General features: G+C 39.8%; 1 long non-coding RNA gene across 1 annotated transcript; it reads left to right on the forward strand.

The window, feature by feature from the left end:
- The first annotated feature begins 10,358 nt into the window (after window positions 1-10,358).
- LOC133033426 (uncharacterized) lies at window positions 10,359-12,188 on the forward strand. Its single transcript, XR_009685594.1, has 3 exons — window positions 10,359-10,493; window positions 11,327-11,389; window positions 11,866-12,188. It is a non-coding gene; the product is annotated as an uncharacterized LOC133033426 (long non-coding RNA).
- Window positions 12,189-13,730: the final 1,542 nt, after the last annotated feature.

Here is a 13,730-nt window from a genome sequence, read left to right on the forward strand (position 1 = left end):
AAGATATTTCCATGGATTTTGTGATAGGGTTACCTAAGACTACAAAGCAGCATGACGCCATTTGGGTAGTTGTGGATAGGTATACAAAATCTGCCCATTTTCTACCAGTACGCATGACTTACTCCATGGACCATTTTGCTAAACTTTATGTGAAGGAGATTGTGAGATTACATGGGGCACCGTATTCTATTGTTTGTGATCAAGATGCTCGGTTTACTTCATCTTCTTGGGAAAGCTTACAGAGAGTAATGGGAACTCGATTGAAGTTCAGTACTGCTTATCATCCAGAGACAGATGGTCAGACTGAGAGAACAAATCAGATCCTGGAAGATATGTTGAGGGCATGTGTGATAGATTTCCAAGGATCATGGAGCAAATACTTGCCTTTGATTGAATTTTCTTACAACAACAGCTATCAGTCTACTATCGGAGTAGCACCCTATGAGATGTTGTATGGAAGAAAATGCAGGTCTCCACTACATTGGGATGAGTTGGGAGAGAACAAACTCTTAGGGCCAGATGCGGTTCAGCACACCAACGAAGTTATTCAGAAGATCAAGGCTAGAATGATCACAGCTCAGAGCAGACAGAAATCTTATGCAGACCTGAAGAGGAGAGACATTGAGTTCGAGGTGGGTGATCATGTGTTTCTTCGAGTGACACCACGAAAGGACTCTCGGTGAAGAGATTTGGCAAGAGAGGGAAACTAAGTCCCACATATGTTGGTCCATTTCAGATATTGGACAAAGTAGGCAGTGTAGCTTATAGAAAGCTTTACCGCCATCATTATCTAGGGTGCACAATGTATTTCATGTATCTCAACTCCAGAAATATGTGTCAGACCCATCGCATGTTTTGAGCTATGAAACACTGGGTTTACAGGAAGACTTGTCTTACAATGAGCGCCCAGTAAAGATTCTTGATCAAAAAGATAGAATTTTGAGAAATAAGACAATTACCTTGGTGAAAGTCCTATGGAGAAACAGTGTGGTTGAGGACGCTACTTGGGAGCTAGAGTCTGATATGCGAGAACAATATCCAGAATTATTTGAGTAAAATTTCGGGACGAAATTTTCTTTTAGAGGGGGATAATTGTAATATCCGCTAACTCCAAAAGGGTATTTTTGTAATTTTATTTAGCTGAGAGTATTTTTATTATTTTACATATTTATGGATTTAAATATGTATGAGATTTTTTTGTGATGATATAATATTTGATATTATTGGCATGTGCATAATGCCTAATAAATATATATCTGGATATTATTATATGGGTATATTATTATATTATTATAAATATTAATAATATTATTATTATTATTAACGTTACTGTTATTATTATTATTGTTATTATTACTATTATTATTATTATTTATTATTATTAACGTTACTACTATTATTATTATTGTTACTATTATTATTATTATTATTATTATTATTATTATTATTATTATGAAGTTGTTGTTGTACGTATATACTTACGCACGAACCGAATGGCTATTTTTGTGGAATAAGAATCGTTCCACTTTGGTTCAAAGCCATCTCTTTGCTTGGGTTTAAACACGATAAAATTAGGTTTTGAGCTCTATTTTCGTACACCCAAAATAGAGAACGAACGAGAGAGAGAGAGAGTGAACATATACGGCGTATACGATACCGAAAAATTTCGTTTCTTCAAGGGGACCGCAACCTGGGTGAACGTGGGGGTTTGGGATCACTTATATACGACCTAAGGAAGCTTTTTAACATTGTATAAGGGGCGGAGGTCCTCGTTTCGTGATTCGCCATTTTTGAAGCTTCAAAGGTGCGGCTTGGAAACGGACTCGAATTCGAACGTGTTTAAGCTTGTTCTTGGGTCAAGGGAGGTTATATATGAGTGCATGGGACCCTAAGGATTGTTTTTGACGTAAAAAAGCGAAGCTTTAACGTCCAAAACGAAAAACCAATATTTGACTCCATTAAACACGGTACACCGCCAACGAAGAAGACGACCCCGATCTGCCTTCTCAGACCACTTTTCTTAATCGTTTTGAGGTCCTGAGCACTGTGGAGAGCTTCCCCAATCGAAAGGACGCTTCAAGAGCAATCGAAGACAAAGTTACACTTTACCGGCAACGAAACCGACGAGAACGCCGGCGACCACGTTCTGACCGTTTCTGAGGATCTTATTCTCAACAAGGAAATTCATCGAGGTCGCAAGTGTGGTCTTAACAACTGAGGTAAGAAGAGTGGACATCTGTGCACAGGGTGTATGTTATGTATACAACTTGGGTGTGGTTTGCCATTTAATTTGATTGTGTTGTGATTTCCTTATATTTTGTGAGCATCGTTAGCATGAGCATAATATTAGGGTCTTTCTGCTTGTGTGAGCATAACACTTGCAGGTTATAACTTTATCATGGGTAAGTACAACTTATGGTAATTAATTGCCCTGTTGGATGCCAAGTGTGAGAATTACACAAGGCAGGGCAGGTGTAATACCCGAAATTAAGAAATGGATTAGCAAAACCCTAACTAGATAATTATGTATAATTGAGGAAATTATATTATTATATAATTTAATGTATGTGATTTTATATGAATTTTAATATATTAAAGACCCCGTTGGTGAGCCAGGGGCATTTTGGTAATTATGACCCGAGATGGGTAAATTGTTGAGATTAAATTAATTACGTGCTTAATAGAACTATATTATTATATATATGCCTGTGTTGTCTTTTCAGGTGTGTTCTGACAGGTTAGCACGGTATAGTCACACCCGGGAATTTCGGGCCGAACCGGGTTCGGGCCCGAAATGTAAATTGGATTGATTATTTGGCATTTTATTTGATGAATGATAATCTGAAATTTATTTGAAATTAATTGAGCATGAAATGACTTATTTACCCTTGTGAGGGTGTAGGTGTGAATATTAAGCCATGAGGGCATTTTGGTCATTTCACCCCTAATTATTATGTTTGATTAAAATTGATTTTTGATGAAATGAAAATCAATTTTCTGGTTTTGCTTTCCTCTTGGCCGACCCTTCCCCTCTCTCAAACCCTCTCTTAATTTTCAATTTAAGTTGTGAGAAATAGCTTGATTTTGTGGTGGATTGTGAGGAAAAATTTGTTGGAAGCTTGGAGCTTGTTTGAGCAAGAGATTAAGGTAGCTTTCCATGATCTTAAACTTATTTTAGCTGCTGAATTATTATGGGAAAAGCATGAATTATGTGATGTTCTCTTGATATGCATGTGTGTGGACTTAAGGGTTTTCATGATATTATATCTTTGTTCATGGTTGAAGGTTGTTGTGGGTGATTTTAGGTTGTGATATTATTGAAAATTATGAGTTAAAATGATTCTTTAGTTGGTCTTTGCAGCTGTGAATTGGTGTAGAGTTTATCCTTGAACTCTAGCTCTTGTATGTGTGTTCATGGAGGAATTTTGCTCAAAGTATTGAGCTTGTGTTTATCTTGCTTAAATCTGAATTTTTGATGTGTTTTAAATCCTTATTATTTGCTAGCTGCTGTAAGTGGGTTAATTGTGAAATTGGTTGTGAAAAGCAAGCTTGAGTTCATGGAACTCAAGCTTGGTGCTTTAATGGCACTTTTTGATTTTTAGTGCAATTGTTGGGTTTAAGTTGTGGAATATGTTTATTATGACATATATTAATGCTCTGGAAAGTTTGGGAATGTTTGGGGATGATTTGAGTGAGTTTTGGGGGTTTAAAGATTGAGAAATTTCGTGTTCTCTGCCCAGACAACCGGAATTCCGGTTGGTTCATCCGGAATTCCGGTTGGAGTTCATCGGGAAATGCTGAAATTTGTTTTGGCCATAACTTTTGACTCGGGACTCCGTTTGGGACGTTCTTTATACCGTTGGAAAGCTCTTTTCGAGCTCTATGTGATTATCTGTATTTGAAATGCCATGAATTTATTTTATGAATGTGAAATCAGGGGTTAACCCTATTTGTGAAAATCCCGGATTGTGTGTGACTAGGATTACCGGCACCTGGTCAGGAGCACCCGGGGATTTGGAATCTCTACTATTGCGGGACAACAGGTAAGACAGTGATTAGCACGTAGAGTATGCGCAGTGGCGCTTATGTTGAGAATGATATGCATGAATGTTAAGTAACCGGGATTAGGGTTATTACCCTAATAGGAACGGTCTAATAGCCTAGGGTTATTACCCTAGTGATATATGTATATAAATGCCATGCCATGTTAATTGAAATGAGATTTAAGGATTATGTGCTCAAGGCATAATCAGGTTGGACTCGGTACTCATAACCGAGATGAACCGCTTCTAAGGCCTTAATGTATTTAGACGTGTGAGAGTAACACGTGGGTCTACGTCACGTAGATTTAATTAGATGTGTGAGCGCAACACATAGGTCTACGCCACGTAGACATAAATGGGCATGATGAAATAATGATCAGGTCTGTGCTATACAGACATATGTGAATGAGCATAATATATTTATTATGATTTATCTTGTCTTCTTTGGGCTTGGCTCACGGGTGCTCTCTTGTGCGGGGAAAGGGTAAGGCATTAGCTGATCAGCCATGAGTTTCAGGAGCAGGGCGAAGAATGTACATGTTCATGCCACTTCAGACCAAGCGGGTTATGGGTCTAACAGTGTTGACTTTTGTATTCTGTTTTGCCGCTTAGGTCGGCTAGTAAGAAAGAACTTGTAATAAGTTTGTAAATATTTTTGGGATCCCAACTATTTTGAAAAGTTTAAATATATTACAAGTTTATTTTCAGTCTGTTTAATATAAAAGTTTAAATTCTGCGCTATTTTAATTAGTAATCCCGGTTAGGGGATTAGGGCTTTATAAGTATTTTGGGTAGCGTGCCTAATTATTTAGGGCGTTACAATTTGGTATCAGAGCGCCAAGGTTTTTAAACTTCCTGTAGACCGGCCGAACATGTACATTCGTCGTCAGAGATAGGCTCGACTCATGGTGCAGTAAGTATTGAGAGTAAATACTTGACTGTATGTGTGATCATCTGTTTACCGCTTTCCATTTTAGGCAGTATGCAAGCAGCTAGAGTATGTATGTGTTATGTGATGCCATGCTATAAATGCTATTTGTTTATGTAAATATGTATGAGGTAAATAGATGAGTTAGGGTTTAAGGCAATAAGTGCGTAAGTGTGGTATTGGTGCTTAACTCGCTTGGGTTGTTGATTACAGAGGTACTAGTAATGGACCCTCCGCAATCATCTAGACCACAGGGCGAGCAAGTAGAGCCCGGGGTTACCCAAACCGATCCACCAGCACTGCCTCCACCTCCGCAAAATCCGGGGGATAATGCGGGGGTCGTTAATGCTAATCCTCCTGCTGACTGGCAGCAGATGTTTCATGAAATGCGAAGTGTCATACTTCGTCAAGAGGAAGAGTTGCAACGTTTAAGGCAACAAGCTGCCCCAGTGAATCAAGGGTTACCACCAGCTCCTGTGCCAGTGGTGGGTAACCAAGGGTATATTATGCCGCACCGGGACTCTGTGTTCGAGCGGTTTGTGAAGCTGCAACCTCCGGGTTTTCTGGGAGGCATTGATATTATTAAGGCCGATCAATGGATGAGCACTGTTACCCGTATCCTCGATAACATGGGGGTGACGGGAACTGAGAGGGTGAATTGTGCGGCCTTTATGTTTCAAGATCATGCCCGCGTATGGTGGGATATAGTGAATCAGACTCGAGATGTCAGTGTGATGACATGGGAAGAGTTCAAGAAACTTTTTGAAGAAAAGTTTTATAACGTTGCAGTGAGGACTTCACACCAAGAAGATTTTGTGAAGTTGACTCAGGGGAAAATGTCTGTGGCCGAATATACTCTGGAATTCGATCGGTTATCTAAATTTCTTTGGTGATCCGGTGCCTACGGATTTTACCGAAAGCGTAAATATGTTCGAGGACTAAATGCTACAATTAGTCGGGACTTGAAGATTACCACATCACATGACACTCTGTATAAGAGAGTGGTAGACTTGGCCTTAATTGCTGAGGAGGCCGAGCAGCAAGTAATGAAGGAGCGGCCGCAAAGGATGCCGCCATGGCATCAAACCCTCCCCTGGCGGTGGTAATGTCGGTAAGGGGACCGACAGTGGCAACCCTGAGCACAAACGGAAGGCTGAGGCTTCCGGAGCTTCAGGGGGAAATAGAAAGTTTCGGGGAAACAGAGGTGGCCGTCAGGGTCGCGGGTCCTCATTCCGATCATATCCAGAATGTTCTAAATGCAAGAAGCATCATCCTGGTGAGTGCCGAGCCAAGGCATGTTTCCAGTGTGGCATGGTGGGCCACTTTATCAGAGACTGTCCCCAAGCCAAGAGAGAAGAGCCTAAGAAGAATGTTGCTCAGAACCCGGAGCAACTTTTCACTATAACTCAGGCAGATGCTGATGCTAGTCCGTCAGTTGTGACAGGTCAGTTATCTATTAATGGTTGTGCTTATACTGTGTTATTTGATTCGGGAGCTACTCATTCATATGTATCGAGTAGAGTGATAGAAAGTTTACATAAGCCATGTGATATTTATGTTTCGGGGTTTGGAACCCTGTTACCCTCGGGAGACCTGATAATATCCACAAGGTGGATTCGGTCCTTGTCTTTTTGGATTGACGGTTGTGAGTTGACCGCCAATCTAATTGAGTTGCAATTATCTGATTTTGACATAATCCTGGGAATGGATTTTCTGTCTAAATATGGAGCGATGATTGACTGCAAACGGAAGATGGTGGTGTTTGAGCCCGACGGTGCTAACCCAGCGGTGTTCGTGGGTAAAGTTCAAGGGGCACGCATACCGAGAATATCACTGTTGAAAGCTAAAGACCTGATGGGTAGAGGTTGTCTAGGGTTCATAGTTACTACAGTGGACACTAGCCAACCTGTGACATCGGGGCCTGAGAATACGAGATTGGTATGTGAGTTCCTTGATGTCTTTCCAGAAGATTTGCCGGGATTGCCACCTGTTCGGGAAATTGAATTTGTTATTGAATTGGCTCCGGGAGTGGATCCAGTGTCTAAAGCACCGTACCGAATGGCTCCAGCTGAGTTGAAGGAATTGAAGATACAATTGCAAGAGTTACTGAATCTGGGATTCATCAGACCGAGCTACTCACCTTGGGGTGCTCCGGTTTTGTTTGTGAAGAAGAAAGACGGAACCCTGCGAATGTGTATTGACTACCGGGAGTTGAACAAGCTTACCATTAAGAACAAGTATCCTTTACCTCGAATTGATGATCTGTTTGATCAACTGAAGGGGAAGACGGTCTTTTCCAAGATTGATCTTCGCTCAGGCTATCATCAGCTGAGAATTCGAGAGGAAGATATCCCGAAAACTGCGTTTCGTACTCGGTATGGACACTATGAATTTCTTGTGATGTCTTTTGGACTCACTAATGCCCCGGCGGCATTCATGGATTTGATGAATCGGGTGTTTAAGGATTACCTGGATAGGTTTGTGATTGTGTTTATCGATGACATTTTGGTGTACTCTGAGACAGAAGAAGAGCATGAGTTGCATCTCAGAGCGGTTTTGCAAAGATTACGGGATCACAAGCTTTATGCTAAGTTCAAAAAGTGTGAATTCTGGTTATCTCGTGTCTCATTTTTGGGGCACATAGTGGATAAAGATGGGATCATGGTGGATCCGGCTAAAATTGAAGCTGTACGGGATTGGCCAGTACCGAAGTCAGCTACAGAGGTCAGAAGTTTTCTGGGTTTGGCTGGTTATTATCGTCGGTTCGTTGAGGGTTTTTCAAAGATTTGCTGTACCCTTAAACGGAGCTGACCGAAAAGACCAGAAGTTTGTTTGGACTGATCGGTGTGAGAAAAGTTTCCTGGAGTTAAAGCAACGCTTGATTACCGCTCCTGTACTAACTCTTCCTTCAGATAAGGAAAAGTTTGTGGTATATTGTGATGCCTCGAGACAGGGTCTCGGCTGTGTGCTTATGCAGGCTGGGAGGGTAATAGCTTATGCTTCTCGGCAGTTAAAGGAGTACGAGCAGAGGTACCCTACTCACGATTTAGAACTCGCAGCAGTGGTATTTGCGCTAAAGATTTGGCGGCATTACCTTTATGGCGAGAAATGTGAGATATATACTGATCATAAAAGTCTGAAATACTTCTTCACCCAGATGGACTTGAATATGAGACAAAGACGTTGGCTAGAATTGGTGAAGGATTATGATTGTGAGATCCTTTATCATCCTGGTAAAGCCAATGTGGTTGCTGACGCTTTGAGTAGAAAAGGTCAGAGTCAGTTGAGTACTATGAAGCAAATCTCCCGACCGTTAGCAAATGAAATGACTCGAGCTCAGATTGAGTTGGTTGTGGGGCAATTGGCTAATATTACCCTACAATCCACTCTTTTAGAGAGAATTAATGAAGCACAAAAGCAAGATTCAGAGTTGATAAAAACCCGAGCTAGGGTTTTGGCTGGGAAGGCTAGTGATTTCTCAGTAGATGAAACGGGAATGTTGAGATTTGGAAGTCGAGTTTGTGTGCCTATGAATGAAAACATCAGGAAAGAGATCATGGATGAGTCTCACACGACTTCTTATTCAGTTCATCCAGGGTCGACAAAGATGTACCAAGACCTGAAAGCCATGTTTTGGTGGCCAGGCATGAAGAATGACATCGCTGAGTATGTTGCAAAGTGCCTTACATGTCAGCAAGTGAAAGCTGAACACCAGCGACCTGCAGGGTTGCTGCAACCACTGAAAATACCAGAATGGAAATGGGAAGATATAGCTATGGACTTCGTGGTAGGTATGCCTAGAACCACGGGACAATTTGACTCTGTGTGGGTCATAGTGGACAGGTTTACAAAGTCTGCTCACTTTTTACCTGTTCGGACGAATTTCTCCATTGATCAGTATGCTGAATTATATGTTAGAGAAATTGTTCGTCTGCACGGTGTCCCAAAGTCCATTGTGTCGGATAGAGATCCGAAGTTTACATCGAGATTCTGGGAGAGTCTGCATCGAGCTATGGGAACTCAGTTAAAGTTCAGCACAGCTTTTCATCCTCAGACGGATGGGCAATCCGAGAGGACCATTCAGATTTTAGAGGACATGCTACGGGCATGTGTGCTTGACTTTGAGGGATCATGGGTAAAGTACCTTCCCCTGATCGAGTTTTCTTATAATAACAGCTATCAGGCAACAATCGGGATGGCTCCTTATGAACTTTTGTATGGAAGAAAATGTAGATCGCCCATTCACTGGGATGAAGTGGGTGAAAGAAAGTTCTTGGGTCCCGAAGCTGTTCAGAAAACAAGTGAGGCAGTTGATAAGATTAGAGCGCGAATGCTCGCGGCTCAGAGTAGGCAAAAGAGTTATGCCGATCCAAAGCGTCGAGATATTGATTTTCAAGTCGGGGACATGGTATTTCTCCGAATATCTCCGATGAAAGGCATAAAACGCTTTGGGAAGAAAGGAAAGCTTAGCCCGAGGTTCATTGGACCTTTTGAAATCCTTGAGAGGATAGGGCAAGTAGCGTACAGGTTGGCTATGCCCCCAGCGCTGGCAGCTGTACATAATGTGTTTCATGTTTCAATGCTTCGGAAATATGTCTCAGACTCGTCCCATGTTCTGAGTTATGAAGCATTGGAACTTCAAATGACTTGTCATACGAGGAACAACCAGTGCAGATACTTGATAGAAGAGAAAAAGTCTTGAGAAGCAAGACATTGGCACTGGTGAAAGTACTGTGGATGAACAGTAAAGTAGAAGAGGCAACCTGGGAACTCGAGACGGATATGCAGCAGAAATATCCGGAGTTGTTCAGGTAAATTTCGGGACGAAATTTCTATAAGGAGGGGGTAATTGTAATACCCGAAATTAAGAAATGGATTAGCAAAACCCTAACTAGATAATTATGTATAATTGAGGAAATTATATTATTATATAATTTAATGTATGTGATTTTATATGAATTTTAATATATTAAAGACCCCGTTGGTGAGCCAGGGGCATTTTGGTAATTATGACCCGAGATGGGTAAATTGTTGAGATTAAATTAATTACGTGCTTAATAGAACTATATTATTATATATATGCCTGTGTTGTCTTTTCAGGTGTGTTCTGACAGGTTAGCACGGTATAGTCACACCCGGGAATTTCGGTAGGCAGGGTTCGGGCTCGAAATGTAAATTGGATTGATTATTTGGCATTTTATTTGATGAATGATAATCTGAAATTTATTTGAAATTAATTGAGCATGAAATGACTTATTTACCCTTGTGAGGGTGTAGGTGTGAATATTAAGCCATGAGGGCATTTTGGTCATTTCACCCCTAATTATTATGTTTGATTAAAATTGATTTTTGATGAAATGAAAATCAATTTTCTGGTTTTGCTTTCCTCTTGGCCGACCCTTCCCCTCTCTCAAACCCTCTCTTAATTTTCAATTTAAGTTGTGAGAAATAGCTTGATTTTGTGGTGGATTGTGAGGAAAAATTTGTTGGAAGCTTGGAGCTTGTTTGAGCAAGAGATTAAGGTAGCTTTCCATGATCTTAAACTTATTTTAGCTGCTGAATTATTATGGGAAAAGCATGAATTATGTGATGTTCTCTTGATATGCATGTGTGTGGACTTAAGGGTTTTCATGATATTATATCTTTGTTCATGCTTGAAGGTTGTTGTGGGTGATTTTAGGTTGTGATATTATTGAAAATTATGAGTTAAAATGATTCTTTAGTTGGTCTTTGCAGCTGTGAATTGGTGTAGAGTTTATCCTTGAACTCTAGCTCTTGTATGTGTGTTCATGGAGGAATTTTGCTCAAAGTATTGAGCTTGTGTTTATCTTGCTTAAATCTGAATTTTTGATGTGTTTTAAATCCTTATTATTTGCTAGCTGCTGTAAGTGGGTTAATTGTGAAATTGGTTGTGAAAAGCAAGCTTGAGTTCATGGAACTCAAGCTTGGTGCTTTAATGGCACTTTTTGATTTTTAGTGCAATTGTTGGGTTTAAGTTGTGGAATATGTTTATTATGACATATATTGATGCTCTGGAAAGTTTGGGAATGTTTGGGGATGATTTGAGTGAGTTTTGGGGGTTTAAAGATTGAGAAATTTCGTGTTCTCTGCCCAGACAACCGGAATTCCGGTTGGTTCATCCGGAATTCCGGTTGGAGTTCATCGGGAAATGCTGAAATTTGTTTTGGCCATAACTTTTGACTCGGGACTCCGTTTGGGACGTTCTTTATACCGTTGGAAAGCTCTTTTCGAGCTCTATGTGATTATCTGTATTTGAAATGCCATGAATTTATTTTATGAATGTGAAATCAGGGGTTAACCCTATTTGTGAAAATCCCGGATTGTGTGTGACTAGGATTACCGGCACCTGGTCAGGAGCACCCGGGGATTTGGAATCTCTACTATTGCGGGACAACAGGTAAGACAGTGATTAGCACGTAGAGTATGCGCAGTGGCGCTTATGTTGAGAATGATATGCATGAATGTTAAGTAACTGGGATTAGGGTTATTACCCTAATAGGAACGGTCTAATAGCCTAGGGTTATTACCCTAGTGATATATGTATATAAATGCCATGCCATGTTAATTGAAATGAGATTTAAGGATTATGTGCTCAAGGCATAATCAGGTTGGACTCGGTACTCATAACCGAGATGAACCGCTTCTAAGGCCTTAATGTATTTAGACGTGTGAGAGTAACACGTGGGTCTACGTCACGTAGATTTAATTAGATGTGTGAGCGCAACACATAGGTCTACGCCACGTAGACATAAATGGGCATGATGAAATAATGATCAGGTCTGTGCTATACAGACATATGTGAATGAGCATAATATATTTATTATGATTTATACTGTCTTGCTGGGCTTGGCTCACGGGTGCTCTACTGTGCAGGAAAGGGTAAGGCATTAGCTGATCAGCCATGAGTTTCAGGAGCAGGGCGAAGAATGTACATGTTCATGCCACTTCAGACCAAGCGGGTTATGGGTCTAACAGTGTTGACTTTTGTATTCTGTTTTGCCGCTTAGGTCGGCTAGTAAGAAAGAACTTGTAATAAGTTTGTAAATATTTTTGGGATCCCAACTATTTTGAAAAGTTTAAATATATTACAAGTTTATTTTCAGTCTGTTTAATATAAAAGTTTAAATTCTGCGCTATTTTAATTAGTAATCCCGGTTAGGGGATTAGGGCTTTATAAGTATTTTGGGTAGCGTGCCTAATTATTTAGGGCGTTACAGCAGGTTACCTCATGTCTGATCAACATGAGCGTATAGTGGATTATCGTATGTGAGTATTGTTGGAATTTATTTTACCAGGATCTTAGATCTACTCACAAGTATGTTTTTTAAACACCCTAAATATGAACTTTCTAAAATGATGAAATAAACACATAGAAAGTTTAAGAAACCTTACATTGGGCGCAGCGGAATAATATGACTCCTTCCGTTCAGATATCTAGCGCTTGATTCCTTTCTGTAGCAGAGCATTATCAATATATGAACCTGGATCTCTTTCTCTGAATCTTTGATGCTGAAACCTCCTTCTTGCTGAAAGTCTTTCTTCACGATCTTCCTCACTATGATTGAGGTATCACTTGCTGTGTGTGGGCACTACTCTCACACTAAGATTTTCGAAATTGAAGAGGGAAGGAGAATGAGAAGGGTCAGCCAAAGATAGGGAGAGAGAAGGCTCAGTTTTTTCTAAATCAGAAGTGTCAGAAGAAAAGTGTAATTTTCCTGAAGCCTTCACTATCTATTTATAGCATTCCACTAGGGTTAGGTTTGAATTATTTGGCATTAAAATAATGAAAATATCAGTTTAAATTTCCTACAAAAGTGGCTGGCCCTATACAAGTGGATTTGGGCCTCACTTTTTGCAATTTTGCAGTTTTATCTTTTCTGCATCTGATTTTCTCAAAAACGCCAATTTTCTAATTCAACCATTTAAATGCCAATTCTAACTATTTAATAACTATAAATAATTATTAAATAATATTGTCATTTATCATATTTATTAATTGAACCATACAAAGTATGATAATTAACAAATATGCCCCTATTAACTCTTTCTTTACAATTTCGCCCTTACTTAGTGAAAAATTCACAAATAGACATAGTCTAATTTGAGAATTATAATTGATTAATCAAAACCAATTACATGAGTCTTACAAGCAATATTATCTCAACTAGTGGGGGGACCATGGGTCTATATAACCGAGCTTCCAATAAGTAGATCAAGAATTTAGCACTAAAATTCACTAACTTATTAATTCTTCGTTGAATCCACGCATAGAACTTAGAATTGCACTCTCAGTATATAGAATGCTCTATATGTTCCACCATATAGACACATCATTAGTTATCCATTGTTATAATCCTAATTTGATCAATGATGCTCTATATGAATGATCTACACTGTAAAGGGATTAAATTACCGTTACACCCTACAATGTATTTATTCCTTAAAACACTTGACCCCATATAAATGATATTTCAGCTTACGTGAAATGAGTACTCCACCATTTATGTTCGTTTGGTCAAGCTCGAAGGAGATCATCCTTTGCTTACTATTCGCCAGATAGAAGCTATAGATTCCATGTTTATGATAGCGCTCCCACTCAATTACACTACCGTGTTCCCAAAATGTACGTATCACCCTGACCTAAAAGTAGGCTTAACTAACAAATCAAAGAACACGAATAGCCTTTCAAGATTGAGCCTAATCATAACAGGATTAAGAACATTTGATCTAGGATCAAC

Source organism: Cannabis sativa, unplaced genomic scaffold, assembly GCF_029168945.1.
Source record: "Cannabis sativa cultivar Pink pepper isolate KNU-18-1 unplaced genomic scaffold, ASM2916894v1 Contig7, whole genome shotgun sequence".
Lineage (NCBI taxonomy): Eukaryota > Viridiplantae > Streptophyta > Magnoliopsida > Rosales > Cannabaceae > Cannabis > Cannabis sativa.